This window comes from Theobroma cacao, chromosome 5 (assembly GCF_053813885.1).
Source record: "Theobroma cacao isolate CCN51 chromosome 5, ASM5381388v1, whole genome shotgun sequence".
Lineage (NCBI taxonomy): Eukaryota > Viridiplantae > Streptophyta > Magnoliopsida > Malvales > Malvaceae > Theobroma > Theobroma cacao.
In genome coordinates this window covers 4,006,085-4,023,543 of record NC_142643.1, presented here as the reverse complement: position 1 = coordinate 4,023,543, position 17,459 = coordinate 4,006,085, and the positions used below count along the sequence as shown (strand labels likewise).

General features: G+C 33.1%; 1 long non-coding RNA gene and 1 pseudogene across 1 annotated transcript; both read right to left on the bottom strand.

Annotated features, from left to right (window-relative positions):
• Window positions 1-6,481: 6,481 nt before the first annotated feature.
• LOC18598080 (uncharacterized) lies at window positions 6,482-7,840 on the bottom strand. The gene is made up of 2 exons (XR_016026487.1): window positions 7,673-7,840; window positions 6,482-7,486 (listed from the first exon to the last, which is right to left on the bottom strand). It is a non-coding gene; the product is annotated as an uncharacterized LOC18598080 (long non-coding RNA).
• Window positions 7,841-8,587: 747 nt separating this feature from the next.
• Window positions 8,588-16,894, bottom strand: LOC18598079 (UDP-glycosyltransferase 73C3-like; annotated as a pseudogene).
• Between the last annotated feature and the right edge of the window lie 565 nt (window positions 16,895-17,459).

Below are 17,459 nucleotides of genomic sequence, written 5' to 3'. Positions count from 1 at the left end.
GGAAGTTCGAGAAATCGTTAAAAGATGATATTGCCCCTAATGGTACTATTGAGTCGATTAAGCCTCGAACTAGTTCAAATAGGAATTTTAAGGTGAAATTAAGAGTTTAACAGTTCAGGATGACTCAAAATGGTAATTCGGAGTTTGAAGATCAATTCGGAGTCAAATCAGAATTTTCACTATCTAGGGGTAAAATCGTAATTTTTCCATCCACGGATAAATTTTGAGATTTTGAGAGAATTTAGATCACATTTTACAAATTGGAGAATGGTATGAGTAGAAGGGATGAAAAATATGTCTATGGGCAATTTTTCAGTTTTTGAGGTAAAAATGTAATTTTTCACTTTACGGGGGTAAAAGTGTAATTTTTAAAAATTTGCTTCACCAAAATTTTGGAAAAGTCTAGAAATTTCATGGAAGACATGGATAAGTGAAGAGGATTGAGTGGTAGAAAAAGAAAGTCAAAAAAATGGCTAGAAAAAATAAAATAATAAAATATTCAAAAGGTAAATAAAATAATAATATTTTATTAAGCCTATTAAAAGGCTTGAAAATTCCAGAATTCTTCATTGGGATGGTCAGCCAGAACCAGCAGGAGAGAGAGAGAAATAAGAACAAACCCTAGAGTGAGAAAATTCAAAGAAATAGTGTGATTTTTCAAGGAATCAAGTGTTTAAAGGTATGATTTTTCAAGCTTAGCTTAAGATTTATCATTTCCATGCATTTCTCATCATTTTCCACGGTTGAATCATGTGATTTGAGGATGAATTCAATTCTGAAAAAATGGGTTAGGAGAGAGAAACTTGTTAGATTAATTTGATTTTAAGTTATGTTAGTGTTTTAAGTTATTTAGCATATTTAGGAACAAAACAACAAGAAAAGAATTTATTTTCCTCCACTACCATTATTGGCCGAATTTTCTAGGGGAATATTGGCTGCTGATCTTGATGTTTATTTGAGGAATTATGATGAATAATGATAAATTATGAGCCTAAAAAAATAATAGGAATTTTCGGAGCAAAAATACGAATTTTTACCCACTAGGGGTATTTTCGTAATTTGCTACCAAGACTGATAATTTGCACCACACTGAGGAACATTAAGTCAATTTGGGTGCAATTGAGGTATAGAAACTGAAAAAAATTAATTTGAGATTAAATTGGACGCGTTAGTAATTTAATCGGGTAATAGGCCGAATTAGGTTAGCACCGCATTTAAGCGGTAGTCGGATAAGTTGCATGTCATATCATGCATCTATACCGAGCCTGAATTGATTTTATAATGGTTAAGCATTGATGTGGTGAATTATGTATTGTACATTATGGATAGGTGGTGAGCAAATTACACTGGTAAAAGTACAGAAATTGTGCTTGAAGATTGGGATTAGGAGTACATCGACTCCTAAAAGTACGAGTGGACAATTTATCGTCTTAAATATCTAGAGTAATTATACTTGTTTGATGCTTTTATTGAATGGTGAATTTAAATTATAAAATATTATGTTTTCCAATTAAAATGTTTTTTAATAAAAATGAGATTTATACTGGTTTTGAAATCAAATATTGTTTTGAGAAAATTGAGTATATGGAGACTGTGTTAAAATTTATGATTTTATATGTTATTGAAATTGGGGCTTATGACACTATGGTAGCATGATGGCTAAATTTTTGGGGTTGGCATGAAATATATGAACAATTTTGGATTGGTCTCGGTAGACTGGATTAAATTTTATTCGCCATATTAAGCTACTAGAATTTTTATGGGTTTGGTGGTATATTAAACGGTCACTGCAGTGGTGGGGGTTTCCGTGGACTGCCTATGAGAGGGGCACGGTAACTCAATTATATACTTACCTCCGGGGGGAGATGTTGGGTGAAGTATCTCCTGAGGTATGATTTGAGTGCACCTCACGTTTGGGCCACCACGTGAGAGTGAGACTCAGCCAACGCCAAGGAACGGCTGTGTGTCAAATGTGAAAACATGTTTATGGGTATGGGTCATTGAATAGCCTTGGCGGTCTCAGTGGGATACCTTGACGAAGGTACCCGCGAGAATGATTATGGCAGGGGCCAAGTTTAAGAAATTCATAAGCTGGAAAATTTTGATAAAAAGAAATTATTTGGTATAGATTGAAACGAATTTTGTGTTATGAACATTATTGAGATATAACGTTTTTATATTGTCTCCATCTACTCGGCTTTAGATGCTTTTAATGGTAATTGTTTACTCACTGGGATTATGTAATCATAATCTCACCCCTTTTCCTATCCATTTTTCAGGCTCAGGACAGTTTGTTGATAGTTGATTAAGACGAGAATTAATCTTGAAGTTGCATCATAGGAAGTAAGGGTTCGTAGCCCTACATCTTCTTAGTCAGTTGAGGGCCCACGTGTCACTGTAAAAGTAATTTTATTCTTCAGTTATTTAATTTAAAATATGTATGAATATATTTAGCTTTTACACCATGTTTTTGGCGAGTTTTGGTATTTTCGAAGAAAAATGACGAAAATGCCCCTGTGAGCCAGAAAGTAATATTTTGTTGTTTTGATTTGGAAATGACTTATGATTTTTTTTGAAATGTGAGATTTAATAATTGTCGCTCACTAGGGAGATGCAGAAGTTGATGCTAAGCCTTGCGGGGTTTCGATCGGCATTCGGGGTAATGAGTGCCTATCGGGACGTCGCGGCGGTTGTCACGGGCTCGATGGGAGTTCCGGGTCGTGACAAATTTGATTTGTATGAATTGATAGAGATTTTAACAAATTAATGTCTCTGACTCTTGGTTTTTCTACAAAAAGGAAAGTTATTTTGGTTTTTAATATTTTGGTAGTGATGGCTTTGTGAGTGACTTGATACGGCTGCAATAATGATATAAAAGGAGTTCCTAAAATAATATCTTAAGTTATATTATTGACCATTAGAAAAGGTGTTTTGAACTTGATTCCTTGGTTACATATCTCTGCATTGGATATTTTGTATGTAATTTTGAGTTTTTCACCATTGGCTATTTTTAATCCTTTTGTTGTTTTATCATAGTATTTTTTTGGTATAGTTCCTTATTGGATGCAATTTTGACTTGCACCAGTGTCAAATAGTGCTATTGTTTCTAATTGAAATTCTTCATTAATTAAGAGTTTTATTTTTATTAGGTATCTTTGGATGGATACTTCAATAAGAATCATCATATATTCTTGTGTTTTTTGATCTTCTGTTTTTGATTCTGAAGAGCATTGGTTTGTCTGAATTTCTGTGTTCTTAACAAATTCAATTTGTTGTTTAATTTGTTATTGTTCTTTTGTTAGTTCAGAGATTTCTGCCTTTATGGTTTTTATTTCTAAATTTAATTCTTCTTTTGCTATTTTCCTTGGTTTTGTTTTTTCATATTTGTCAAAGATGATGCTTTTAATGTTATATATAGGTTCATAGTATAGGAGGTTAGTTTTATCATATTTTTCTTTTATTGAGTCTTTTAGTTTTTGTAAATATTCTCTCTTTAGAGTTGAGTCTTGTATCTTATCAGTGATTTCAATCATGAATTCCTAGTCTTTTGTTAAGACTTGTATTACATTTTCAGTTTCTATTGAGGATTGAGAACTTGTTTGTATTTCATCTATCTGCCAATTTCCTAGATATTCTTCTGTTGCATCATCATTAGTTGTAGATTCTTAAAGTATCTCATTAATTTTTTGTTCTATTTCTTCCTAAAGTTGGAGTTGAGTAATTTTCTTTTTAATTTTACAATATTTAGAAATATGACCAGTGTTTCCACGTATAAAACATTTTATTGTTTTATCAACATTACTGGGTTTGTTTTGTTTCTGCTTTTATGTTCTGTATTTCTTATATTTTGGTTTATGATAATATTCTTGAAAATTTTTCTGTGTTTTGTTAGTTTTTATGTAAGGATTAGGACTCTTGCTACTCGGGAGTAAACCTTGCTCTCCAAGTCTCACCGTGGAACTTGAAAATTGAAATTTCTTCCTTCTTTTTGAGGGCATGAGATCACAATATATCCTTCCTTCATAATATTTTCAAATGTTTTTAAATTATTTAAATAAATTTTTATTTTTTATTATATTCAATCAAATCCCTATATTTTTATTTTAAATTAAATTAGTTCTCAAGGTTAACAGTTAACTAACTTTACTTAATAAAAACGTCACTTGTTATTTATTTTCATGTGACAACAACATGACGTTAATGTAGAGAAATACCATGTGAGCATTTTCTTATGCTATGTTGACATCTATTGTGATATGTTAGCATGTTATGTTAACATCATATTACATAAAAATAAAAAGTGGTGCTTTGATTAATAACATTTAGTCAATTTTTAGTCATAGAGGTTTGGTTGAACCAAAATAAAATTATAAGAGTTTGATTGAATACAATAAAAGAATAAATATTTATTTAAATTTTTGTAAATAATTCAGTATTTTTTTATGTATTATGCCTTTTTTCTAATAATACAATATCAAAATATATCCTTCCTCCAATCTGGTATGCAAGAATAATATTGTAATACCTTAACCTAAATAACATTTGTATTATTGTATTTATAATCTCTCAAAATGTAATAATAGAAAAAAATAAATCCTTTATTTTTTTTGAAATACAACAAATAGATTCTTTATTAAAGTACTTTATAAATAGTTGGGTTTATATTAGAATTTTTTATTTTAGGGGTTTATTAAAAAATTTAATTAGGATTGGTTTAAATAAATTTATTTAATACTAATGACTACTTTTCTTTTTTTCGGAAAAAACCCTAAAAGAAAAATAGAGGCTAGAAATTAGGAAAAAAATCCCGTCAATTGAAGGATGAAGGTAAGAATATATTCTTTAATTTTATGAAATCTTGTAGTTTGCATAGTTTTGCATAAAACTAGGTTAACCTAGTTTTCAAAATAATTTAAGATTCAATTAAGTTTCCAAAATATTTTGAAAAAAAATAAGCTAAGGAAACATATTTAAAATTTTAATATTATAAAGCTCAGTATGTATATATTTAATTTTATTAATATATTTCTTATAAAGGGTTAATAAAATTTTAAAAATAGCAATGCCGACAGAATTTTCCAAATGAATATTCTGTTGGAAAATTTTAATTAGTAATTTATTTTTCCAAAGGAAAATTGCGTTGGAAAATTTAGCAGGCTTTATATTTTTTTAGCCCCTTAAACTTTTTGATGGATTTCCGATGTATTATTTTCCATTGGAGAAAGTTTGGTAGAAGTAATTTTATTGTGCCAAAAAAAATTCCAATGGAAATTTTCCATTGAAAATTTGTTGCAAATCCTTTGGAAAAAGTTAAGTAATATTTTCCTCGGAATTTCGTTGAAAATTTTCAATAAAATTTTTTTTGTTGGAAAAAACTAGTTTTCTTGAAATAAACGTTTATTTCAAAATATTTCAACTTTCTGACAAAATCAATATCGTTTCGGTGACTTATGATGGTTATCGATGGAAAAGCTTAAAAAAAACCTTTCAATGGTTTTTGTAACATCTCTTTATAAATCACCATTCCTTAACGCAAAATTGCTATCTCCCTCTTTGCTATCTTTCTCTACAAAAATTATCAAAAAAAAAAAAAGAAGACGTAGCAATAAAGTAACAAAATCTAAAATTTTTTTACTCTTACAAAAATTAAGAGAAAAGGAAACCCAAAATTAAAAGTTACATTCAGATACTATTTAAAATTTTTTTCTTTTTTGCGTCAAAAAATCTAATACTATTACTACTATACAAATTTAATAGTTATTCTGTTTCTTTATGAATTTTTTTTTAATATTTGAAATCGTATATAAACTCCTAACATATTTGTTCCGCTTTAGTTTATTAGGTAATTGAAGATGATATAAATACCCTTTATAATAATTATAATCAAAATTAAAATTTATATAATTTATTTTGTAAAATAATTTACCAAAGAGTTTTAACTTAATTTTAAAAAGTATTATTTTTCATAAGAGTTTTATAATATTTTTTAAGTTGAAAAAAAATAACACCAAATAGACTCTTAATAAATAACTTTTAGTGGTCTTTGTTTTTTGTTTTTTTTAATAATCTTTACAAAAAAAGATAGAAGAAAGGAAAAAAAAAGATAGAAGAAAGGAAAATCGTGATTTGCCTGAAAAAGGTCAGATCAAACGGGCAATTAGTATAATATCTGTGGTCTTGCGTGCCTATGGAATTCATCTCCTAAACATGTGATGTTATCGTGTCCTAAATTTTTTAGTTGGGGGGTGACATAAATAGCCGCCAAGAAACTGGGATATTCTTTTGGGAATAGGATACAGTACTTTTCCTATATGCCTAAGAGGGCGGATGGCGTTCATACCAAGGTACTAATTGTTGGTCTACCAAGGACTGCCAGCCTGTACGACTTGGTGGAAATTTAAAGCTGCTTGCTATGACAGATTGCTTGAAATATTTTAGTTTTTTTTTTTTAAATTCTGATTAAAGATAAAAACAAATAACATTTCTTTTGAGTAATTGAAATTTATTTCATATGATGAAATAAGCAGGATAGGCAAAGCCTAAATACCAGTATCAAGAATTATACAGTAACAATGCCCAGCTCCTACTAAGTTCTACGTGTGAAGGATTGGTATTACAAATAGTTAAAGAGTTAAATCTAGCTCGAATATCAGCAGCTATTTCAGTAAAAATGGAATCATGAGGTAATGTTCTGGAGGTATGCTTCCTTGAATCCCTCCCCCTCAAAATATGATAGAAATAGGCAGTCCAAGCCGGACGCAGCAGCAAAGAAGAAATAGTCTTCCGTTTCAGCACAGAAATAGCCCAAGTTATAAGTTCAGTGTCTCAGTCTCCTAAAGATCTTTGGTTCCCTGATGTTTGCAGCACCCTTCTCCACACAGCTTGAGAGTAGCTACAAGTGAAAACAAGTGGTGTCCGCTTTCCTATTCTAAATTGCAAAGAACACAAGTAGGAGAATGCAAGGAAATCCCCCATGACTGAATTCCGTAGAAAGTACTTAAATCTGTTCAGGATATGCAGCCAAGCAATAAAAATGAATTTTGGAATATGAAATCTAAAACAGATTAGCTCGTGCCAAGGAACATTAGCAGCTTTTTTATCCTTTAGCGAATCCCAAGCGTCAGAAGTGGTGAACTTCCTGGAGCTGGATGCTAGCCAAATGATTACATCCTGTTTATCAGCGACTGGTTCCATGATGCCACAAAAACCAATCTGAATCTATACTTTAGTAAAGAGATCACGCAGGAGGCCAAAACCAATGACCATCCTTGATGACATTAGCAACTTTAGCTTCATCTGAGATAGCGGAATCGTACACTAATTTCATGCCAAACTTATCCAGTAAAAGTCCCGATAGATGCCAGGCATCATACCATAGAAATGTTCCCTCACCATTACTAGTCAAATGTTGAATCAATATCTTTGCTTTTGCTCGTAGCTTCAATAGCTTCCTCCAATTCCAGCTACATACTCCTGGAGATTTTACCTGCCAATTAACGTTGTCATTACATTACATGGTTGCCAAAAACTAAATAACATTGTTATTACATGGTAATTTTCAGTTCTATTTACATGGTCATTTTATAAAAAAAAAAAATCATTTTGTGAGCAAGAATTCGTTTGAATAATAGGCTGCATAACGTCATGTCTGTCAAGGGGACAGTAGTCACACCATTCTACGCCCACAGTTTTGCAACATACGTCCATCAAGGAGACGTCCTGGCATGTGGCCACGGCCCATATAAAGTTAACAAGAAAATTTGAAGCTACTCGTCTATTGGGAAACATAAATACGGCCACTAGGTGTTGATGAAGAACACCCTGGAAAAAGGAGGGGAGCTTATTGTCTTTTAGATAAGAAAGGATCAAAGCTCACCCCACTTAATGGCACTATGCTGGATAGAGAAAAATAACAAGAAAAACATTGTTCACAAAAGCAACTAGATTCTTTGTCCTCCTTTTCTTTTGGATAAGCTAAAGAAATACAAAATATCTTTGCTAATATTGTTTATCCAATATATATTCTATTTCATTTCATAATGGTATTTATCTTTCTCCTATAGCTGTGGAATATTGTGAATTTCACAATGAGCTTTCAATATGTAGTAGCGCGTCAAAGAAAAAATAATTGGAAAGCAGCAGTGGGCCATTGTGGAACTGGAAGAGGTTGGACAGGCTGCTCAAGATGTACCCAGGCCGCCCCCTCGCAATATCAGTTAAAATAAGTGTTCACATCATGAGAAAAGAGGTATAGTAGGTCACCAAAGTCTTTGCCTGTTTAAATTAAATCTGAAATTGACGTTGAATATTAAAATATTTTTAAAAATATTTTTTAATTTAAAATCAATCAATTATGTTCAATCACACAATTAGGTTTAATTAATTGAAGGGCCGAATTAGGTACAAAAATTATAAATTAAAATTAACGATGTTACAGAGCAAAAGAGTTGATTGAATTATTTAAGAAATTTAGTTATGAAAGTAGTACTATAGCTTTTTATTTGACTTCATACAAGCCTTCTTTTAAACAAGGAAAAGAAAAGGTATGACCCTAACTAAGAAATGTTTATCTTAATTTTCATCTTGCTCAAGAACTAGTTTGGCCACCTCTTGTTCGTTCAAGAACAAATTTGATTAACATTTCCATGTTCTCATAAGATGATCCACCTTCCTCAATAGCCTTAGTTGCTCTCTTCCCGAACTCTTTTGCTCTTTGTCTTCTTTCCTCTCCTTCGTTGCCTTTGTCCATCACCTTGTCTATAGCCTGCTTTATTTGTTTCCTTTTCATCAATAAACCAAACTTATCCTCCATTCCCCATGTCACTGCAGCCTCGACTCCCACACTTGCGCCAATTCCCAACACCTCCACAACCAACTTCTCGTTGAGAAATTACTCGGCAAACAACGGGCAAGCTGCTATTGGCACACTAGCACAGATGCCTTCCATGGTTGAATTCCATCCACACTGTGTTAAGTGTTGAGAAAAAATCTAGCTTGAGTGTTATTTTTGTTTAACTAAGTATTGGACAAGGGTCCATTTTGCTTTGTTGTACTAGTTTGATAAGCAAGAGTCCTTTTTGCTGCTACATGTCCTTTGAACGTGTAAGCATTGCATGCTTACCTTAATGTTATGTTAAACACTTGGTGATTTTGTACAAGTGTTAATCATGCATTTCATGTATATATTTATGTATCTTTCTTCAGTTAATGGTATGATCAATATTAACCAAGTTCCTCTATTTTCCATGTCTTTACTTTTCTTCTTTGCATGCTTGATACTTCTATTGTGAATTAACAATAACATGGTATTAGTGCTCATAATCGATCCTTGAGTCACTTAAAATACTTACAAACAATCTTAAAATCTCATCTTTCTTCTACCATAACCCAACTTCTTTTCAAACAATGTCAACTTCAACCTCAAATGTTACACAGCAATCACCACCTTCTTTCGATGGTTCAAACTATGTTGTTTGGGTTGTAAAAATGAAAGCATTTCTCAAAGGTGTTAATCTTTGGAATGCTGTTAAGTTTGAGACTGAATTACCAGTGCTGAAGGAGAATGCTATGTAGGCACAAGTGAAGTAACATGAAGAAAACATTACAAAGAGATATAGAGCTCTATCTTTCATACATTCAGCTGTGTTTGAATCAATTTTTAACAGAATAATGAGATGTGAGACTGCAAACTAGGCTTAGAGTAAGCTTGAGAAAAGTTTTTGGGGTTTGCAAGAAGCAAACAGGTGCGTTTGCAAAATCTCAGAAAGAAATATAAGCTTTTGTGAATGAAGAGAACTAGAGAGTAGGTGCATTTGTTGAAGATTTGATGAAATTGGTAAACCAATTAGACTTATGGGAGACTCTCTTATTAACTTAAAGGTGGTAGAGAAGATTATGTTCAGCTTATTAGAGAGGTTCGATTCCATAATTACTTCTCTAGAGTAAGTAAAGGACATCTCAGAACTTTCAATATCAGACTTTGTGAGTGCTTTGGAAGTTGATGAACAAAGGAAGGCAACAAGAAAAGATGAAAAAGCTGATCATGCGTTGGCAGCTCATGCAAAAGGTAAAGCTCTTGCTGATCCTTCATTTAAAAAGAATTCAAATGAAAACAAAGAAAATGACAAAGCTAGTATAGCTAATGGAATGTTTCAAAATAAAAGAGGCAAGTTTCCAGTATGTTCTTATTGTAAGAAGAGAAGCCATTTTAAAGCTTATTGCTAGTTCAGACTTGGGGTCAAATGTAATGCATGTAAGCAGCAATGAGATGTAGAAAAAGTCTGAAAGAATAAAGCTGAGGTTGCAGATAAAAAGCCTCAGATTGCAAAACAAGTTAAGAAAGCTGAAGTTGTAGAGGAAGTCTTGTTCATGGTTATTGAAGTTCTAATTTAGTAGATAAAAACCAGTGGTTTCTTAATAGTGCATGTTTTAATCATATGACTTCAAAGGTTGAGTTATTATCTGAACTTGATACTGATCACTGTTCTTCAGTTAAAATTGGAAATAACTTTATACTAAATGCTATAAGGAAAGGAACAGTTGCAATCCAAACTACTTTAGGCACCAGGTATGTTCTAAATGTGCTTTTGGTTCTTGAAATAGCTCAAAATTTATTGAGTGTTGGCTAGTTAGTTGATGATGACTTTATGTTGGTATTCAAAAATAATGCTTGCACAGTTTATGAACCTTCTAGTGTCTACATGATGGTTATTCCTATGGTGAGAAACTATTTTCCTGTTAAATGGGGAAATATGTGTTTGTCTGCAATAGAATCTTCATCAAAACAAACCTATTTATGGCACAAAAGGCTAGGCCATTGCAATTATAAGTCTTTACTGCAAGCAATTGCCTCTGGTTTTTTATTAGATCTTCCTAAATTGCATGGAAATGGTCCTATTTGCAGCTCCTGTCAATATGGTAAGTTGACTAGAAAGTCTTTTCCCAAGTCAATTTTGAATAGAGCAGTGAACAAATTGAACTTAGCTCATTCTGATGTTGCTAGACCTATGAGTGATCCTTTTTTAAATGAAAGTAAATACTTTGTTATTTTTATTACTGATATGTCTAGAATGACCTGAATTTATTTCATATAGCATAAGTCAGAAGTGTTCTCAGTGTTTCAGAAATTCAAAGCTAGAGTTGAGAATGAATTTAGTTGCAAGATCAAGACATTAAGGACAGATAATGGAGGAGAATATACTTCTTCAGAGTTCACAAGCTAATTAGAGAATGAGGGTATTCATCATTAGTTAACAACTCCATATTGTCCTGAACAGAATGATGTCGGTGAGAGGAAGAACAAAATAATCGTTGAGATGTCCAAGTGTCTTCTATTTAAAAAGATGCTTCATAAAAGCTTTAGGCTGAAGCAGCTCACACTAAGTTTATTTGCAAAATACCTTGATCACTCAAGCTGTGAATAACAAAACTCCCTATGAAGCTTGGCATAACATCAAGCCTTCTATGAATCATTTAAGGATCTTTGGATCCATTTGTTATCTTCATGTTCTTGAAAAACTTAGAGATAAGCTATAGCCCAAGGCAAATATGGGAATTTTTATTGGTTACAGCCAACAATCTAAAGCTTATAAAGTTTATCAAATTGAGTCTAGTAAAGTCTCTGTTAGCAGACATGTAGCATTTGATGAAAGAGCATACTAGAACTGAGAGCACAAGCAAGTGCAGTATACCAAAATTTTAGATGAAAATGTTGATCTTCAACTTGTAAGTAGTGATGAGATGCTTGATATAGAACAGATTGTAAATGAACCTTCTGTGAGAGGTACCCGACTGTTACAAGATATTTATGAAAGCTGTAATGTAGCAGTATCTGAGCCTGCTACACTTGAAGAAGCTGTTACATTCCCATAATGGAAAGAAGCTATGAAAGAGGAAGTGAAGATGATAAATCTTAACAAGACATGGATCTCAGTAGATAGGCCTAAGCATCATCATGTTCTTGGAGTGAAATAGGTGTTTAAAAGAAATTGAATTCTGATGGTTCTTTGAACAAGCATAAAGCAAGGCTTTTTGTCAAAGGCTTTGCTCAATTGCCTAATGTAGACTATCATGAAACATTTGTACCAATTGCCAGAATGGATACCATTCGATTGCTGATAGCATTGTCAGCTAAGTTTAAATGGAATATATTCCATTTAGACATTAAATCTGCTTTCTTAAATCGTGATTTGCAGGAAGAAATTTTCATTAAGCAACCTCATGGTTTTAAAATTGAGCCTAGTAGAGACAAGGTATACAAACTTCATAAGGCTCTTTATGGTTTGAAGCAGGCACCACGTGCCTGGTACTGCAAGTTTGATGACTATTTGAAGAGTCAAGGATTTTAAAAGAGCAGTAATCAAGCTACCTTGTATATACAAAAAACTAGTGATCAAAATCCTTTGATTATCTCATTATATGTTGATGACATGTTGTTGTAGGAGAAGATGATCAAATAATTACAAAACTTAAGTTTGAAACGCAAAACAGATTTAGAATGACTGATCTTGGACAGATGAGCTATTTTTTGGATTACAGATTCTTCAACGTAATACAAGAATTTATATATTTCAATCAAATTACATGGGTGAAGTTCTGGACAAGTTTAAAATGTTAGGTTGCAAAACTGTAGGAGCTCTACTTGTTACTCATGAGAAGCTGTTAGTTAATAAGGGATCTATACTTGAAAATCCTTTAGCATTTAGAAGCTTGATAGGATCACTGCTGTAAATTTGTGCTTCAAGGCCTGACTTGATGTTTGCTATGAATTATCTGTCTAGATTCATGCAAGTTCCTACCACTGAGCTTTTTTTAACGGCTAAAAAAATGCTTATATATTTAAGAGGTACTGCTAATCTTGGTCTTCAATTCACTAATTCTGATGCAAAGTCAATTGCATTAGTTGGTTTCTCAGATAATGACTGGGCAAGATGTGTGGATGATTACAAAAGTACTTATGGATATGTGTTTACACTTGGAAATGGTGTCTTCTGTTGGAATTCAAATAAGCAAGAGACTATTGCTCAATCCTCTACAGAAGCAGAGTATATAGAGGCAGCTATAGCTCCAAATCAAGCCATCTAAGTGAAGAAAATTTTAATTGATCTTGGTTTTCTTCATGTGCCTCTAGTCAAACTATTGGGATGAGCCTTGTAGCCAATTGGGATTGGTTAAGGCTTGATTCCAATCATACAACAACATCATTCATGTTGAATGATTAAAGGTTTTCCTTCATCAATAAGACATCAATTATAACAAGTTATAAATCTAATTGGATGAAGTCCATGAGATTACTATGCCTTGCTAGGGAACTGTAATGGGTTGCAGTTATGAGATCCTTATGCATCAAAGCGTAATCTCAAAATATTCTTGGTCAATGTATCATTGAGACTAGACATCAATGATACTTAGAAACTGGTACATTCTATGTTTCTTACTTGAGAAGTAAGCAACTGATCTCATAGGTTAAAGTATAGAGATACTTGAAACTAGAATGTAGGTGCTTGCCTAGGAGAGCAAGTTCACTGAACGTGACCCGCCATGAGAAGTGTATTTGGTATTTCACTCAAGTGTCTATGCAATACTTCTCATGTGTCAGTTGTGTAAATACTCCCTAGACTTGAGACACCAGGTTGTCTTATGTGTGGAGTGTTATGATTTGATTTTATCTCTACGAGTGCCTAACCAAGGATGCCAAAATAAGATGCTTTTGGGTATAGCATGAAGCATGTGAAGGCAAATGAGTGGTCAAGATAAGAATCATCACCCCAAGTGATGTAGGGGACATATCCTAGCTGTTCTTGGTTGATATTAGCTTATTGAAGTCATTGGCTAAGGCGAATTGAAGATTATGAAAGAAATTTCATAAGTCTTTATAAAGCTGATGATCAAACTTTAAGAATGAATATGGAGATCAATAAGAGTAGACACTGCACCATGCTCTTATCATCTCCGGGATATATGATGAGGGAATGAATTATACTGAAAGGTTGATCACTGAAAGGTTGAGTCAAACCATCTTGATTCTTCTAACATTTGGGTGGCCATGATGAATTGCTAGATCCCAATCTTGGTCTATGAACTCTAGGTAGTTAACTTGATTAATGATAAATTTAAAGTAGTTTAAATTTATCTAATTCTAAGTTTAGCTTAAGAATTATATGTTGAGTTCATTGCCAATATGTTAGAAGCTTAATGGGTCACACGCCTAAAATGAATGTTGAAAATAAAATGGGAGAGGTGATTAAGTTGGACTTAATCAAAATAGAAGTTATGAGCTTCTCAAGCACTTGATTAAAATTATTTAATTAAGTTGTGCCTAATTAACTAAATTGTTTAATTGAATCATTGGGCCTAATTAATTAAATTATTTAATTAAGTTATTTGGCCTAATTAATTAAATTAAACAATTAAGTTATTGGGCCTAATTAATTAAATTTGTTTAATTAAGTCATTAGGCCTAGTTAATTAAAATTATTTAATTAAATTGTTGGGCTTAATTAAGTAAATTGTTTAATTAAGTTATTGGGCCTAATTGATTAAATTAAACAATTACGTTAATTGGGCTTCTTAAGGACTTAATTAAATTATTTAATCAAATTATTCGATTAATTGGCAATTACAAAATAGTTTTGTAATTAGGGTTTAAAATTAATCCAAGGTATAAATACCTTGCTATAGCCTCCAAATAAGAGAGTGGAAAACGGCTGAAAAGAAAAAAAAAAGTGAACGGCACATTAGAAATTTTTTTGTCTTGTCGTTCATTGTGTGAAGAAAAATAGTTTTTCATTCATTTCATTTTTTTTTTGTGTGTTCAGCCCCACAATTTTGTGTGGATTTTGAGTTTATGAAACTCATCTTTACTAGCACATTGTCAAGGTTAAGCACTTCCAATCCTTACAGAAGGATTTTTCTTATTCATTGGTGTGGATCACCATTAGAGGCTGCATAAGGATTCCTTGGACAACTTTGGTTTGCAACAACCGGGCTGAGGTGGTTGAACTTTTTGAAGGCTGATTTAGTGATTTAACAAAGAATTCATCAACCTTTGTTATTTAGGTAAAGTGATATGATCACATAATTTTATTTTCATTTACTTTTGTACTCAATTTAGCATGAAAGAGATCCTAGGAGGGTGAGGCATAAATTTAATTTTTAAATTTATTTTCGCTGCGTTTTATTTGCATTTGATGCATGATCAGCCCTCACCCAACACAAACTGTATGTGGACAACAAGTCTGCTATTGCTATGGTGAAAAATCCTGTTTTTCATAGCAGAACAAAACATAACAAGGTCAAATACCATGCCTTGAGAGAAGTTGAGAAGAATCAAGAGATATCCATTCAACATTGTAGTTCCAGTGATCAACTTGCAGACATTCTAACTAAACCTCTGCACTTGTCCAGGTTTGAGGAACTAAGAAGCAAATTAAATGTTCATCAAGCTAGTGTTTAAAACGAGTATTGAGATGAAAACTAGCTTGAGTGTTATTTTTGTTTAACTAAGTATTGGACAAGTGTCCATTTTGCTTTGTTGTATTGGCTTGATAAGCATGAGTCCTTGTTGCTGCTACATGTCCTTTGAAAGTGTAAGCATTTCATGCTTACCTTAATGTTATGTTAAACACTTGGTGATTTTGTACAAGTTTTAATCATGCATCTCATGTATATAGTTATGTATCTTTCTTCAGTTAATGGTATGATCGATATTAACCAAGTTCCTCTCTTTTCATTGTCTTTACTTTTCTTCTTTGCGTGCTTGATACTTCTGTTGTGAATTAACAATAACATTAAGAACCCTCCAATTGCAGGATGAGACAAGATCCATATTTGAGGTGCCCAGCCACGGATTATAAGTCCTCTATCTTTAACATTCTCTTTAAAACCTTCCTCTGCAATCCACTTCTCTAATCCATCTGATTTTTTGCCTCCTCTTATAACCCATATAAATGCCTGGTTTGACGCTTCCAGGCCTAAAACAAGCTCCACGAGTTGCCAAGTTGCGCGGCCAGATATGCTACCAAGACAGGCATAATTACTGAGACAGGTTTCTTTGAGTCAAGCCAGGGCTTCAAGCACTGGTTGTCATCTATTGAGGCCTTTTGACCTCTCTCGGCTTTGTCTGAATTCAACTTGTTGCAAGCTGAAAGCGGGCCAATACACCAAACGTTGTCTCCTTTAACTATTTTATATTCTTTGACATATTCACTCTCCAGTTCTTCAAAAGTAATGACCACAATTCCGTCAGCTATTAGTTCAACTGCTCTAATGTTACCACGCATATTTGTCAAATCATTTGAGCCAGGATTGAGGTTTTCAGGCAACTGAGCTTTTGTTAATTCCATTCGATGAGGCAAGCCAGGCACCAAAAAGGACTCAAACTTAGACATAGTTTCATGCACCTTAGAAGCCTCTAAATTATGAGTACAGGAGAAAGAAAAGCAACCCCATTCCATCAAGGAAAATCCTTGGAACGTTAAACTTGAGAGCAGTGTCAACTGTCCAAGGTAGATTCTTACCAGGTATGATGCAGCTAGGTCGGGATTGTAATTCATTGAAGAGTTGCTCAAACGGTTGTTTTAGCATGCTAGCAGCCTTGAAAAACTTCTTGACCAAGTCACGGGTAGGAAGCTGGTCCATGTTTTCAGACCCCTCTGGCAAGCTAGCCAACCGGATCTGATGGAATTTTGAGTTGGAGAAGTCGAATGTGGAGACCAGACTCAACAGCATGTTCAATGGTCGACTTGAATCTTATGGTATTAAGGGGTGTGGTGACAATCGAAGCAATCACGCCATGCTCTGCCAACAGTCTTGCCCTGTCTGTCATCGGTAAAAGGTGGCCAGGGGACATTAAGGGTATCAAAACAAAATGAAGCTGATCTAATTTTAAATCCATGGTGAAATTGGGGTAATGGAGAAACTGATTATGCTAGTCTTTAATCTGAAATATATAGATAGTCCCTTTCTGACTTGATCAGCTTGGTCGGGGCTTCATTCAATTTTTTTTTTTATGGTTGCATGCTTCTTCTGCCATTGCATAGAAATAAATTATTTGTACAGCATATGACCTATATATTTTTAATTGTAACACTTTCACCAACTAGCTACTTTGATATAATACACATGCGTACACATACATATCTATATATCAGCACTTGAAAGTAGTAATGGGAACGTCAGAATTTAAGGCTATTTTTTATGGGAATGAAAAATGGGAAGGGGTGAAGAATTTTCTTTCCAATGACAAGGCTGCAACCATAAAAAGCGAATAAATGGAGCAAAATAACCAATTAAATTAAAAAAGAAAATCCGTTCTTTCAGTTTTCCTTCTTACCATTACCAGAAACGTTATAATATTCAACGGTAAGCTTGGCATGTGCAGCAGGACAGGTGGGCGGCAAGCATGAGCAAATGCTTCTATAGTGCTGAAGTTTCTTAGCCAATTGCAATTTCAAAATGGG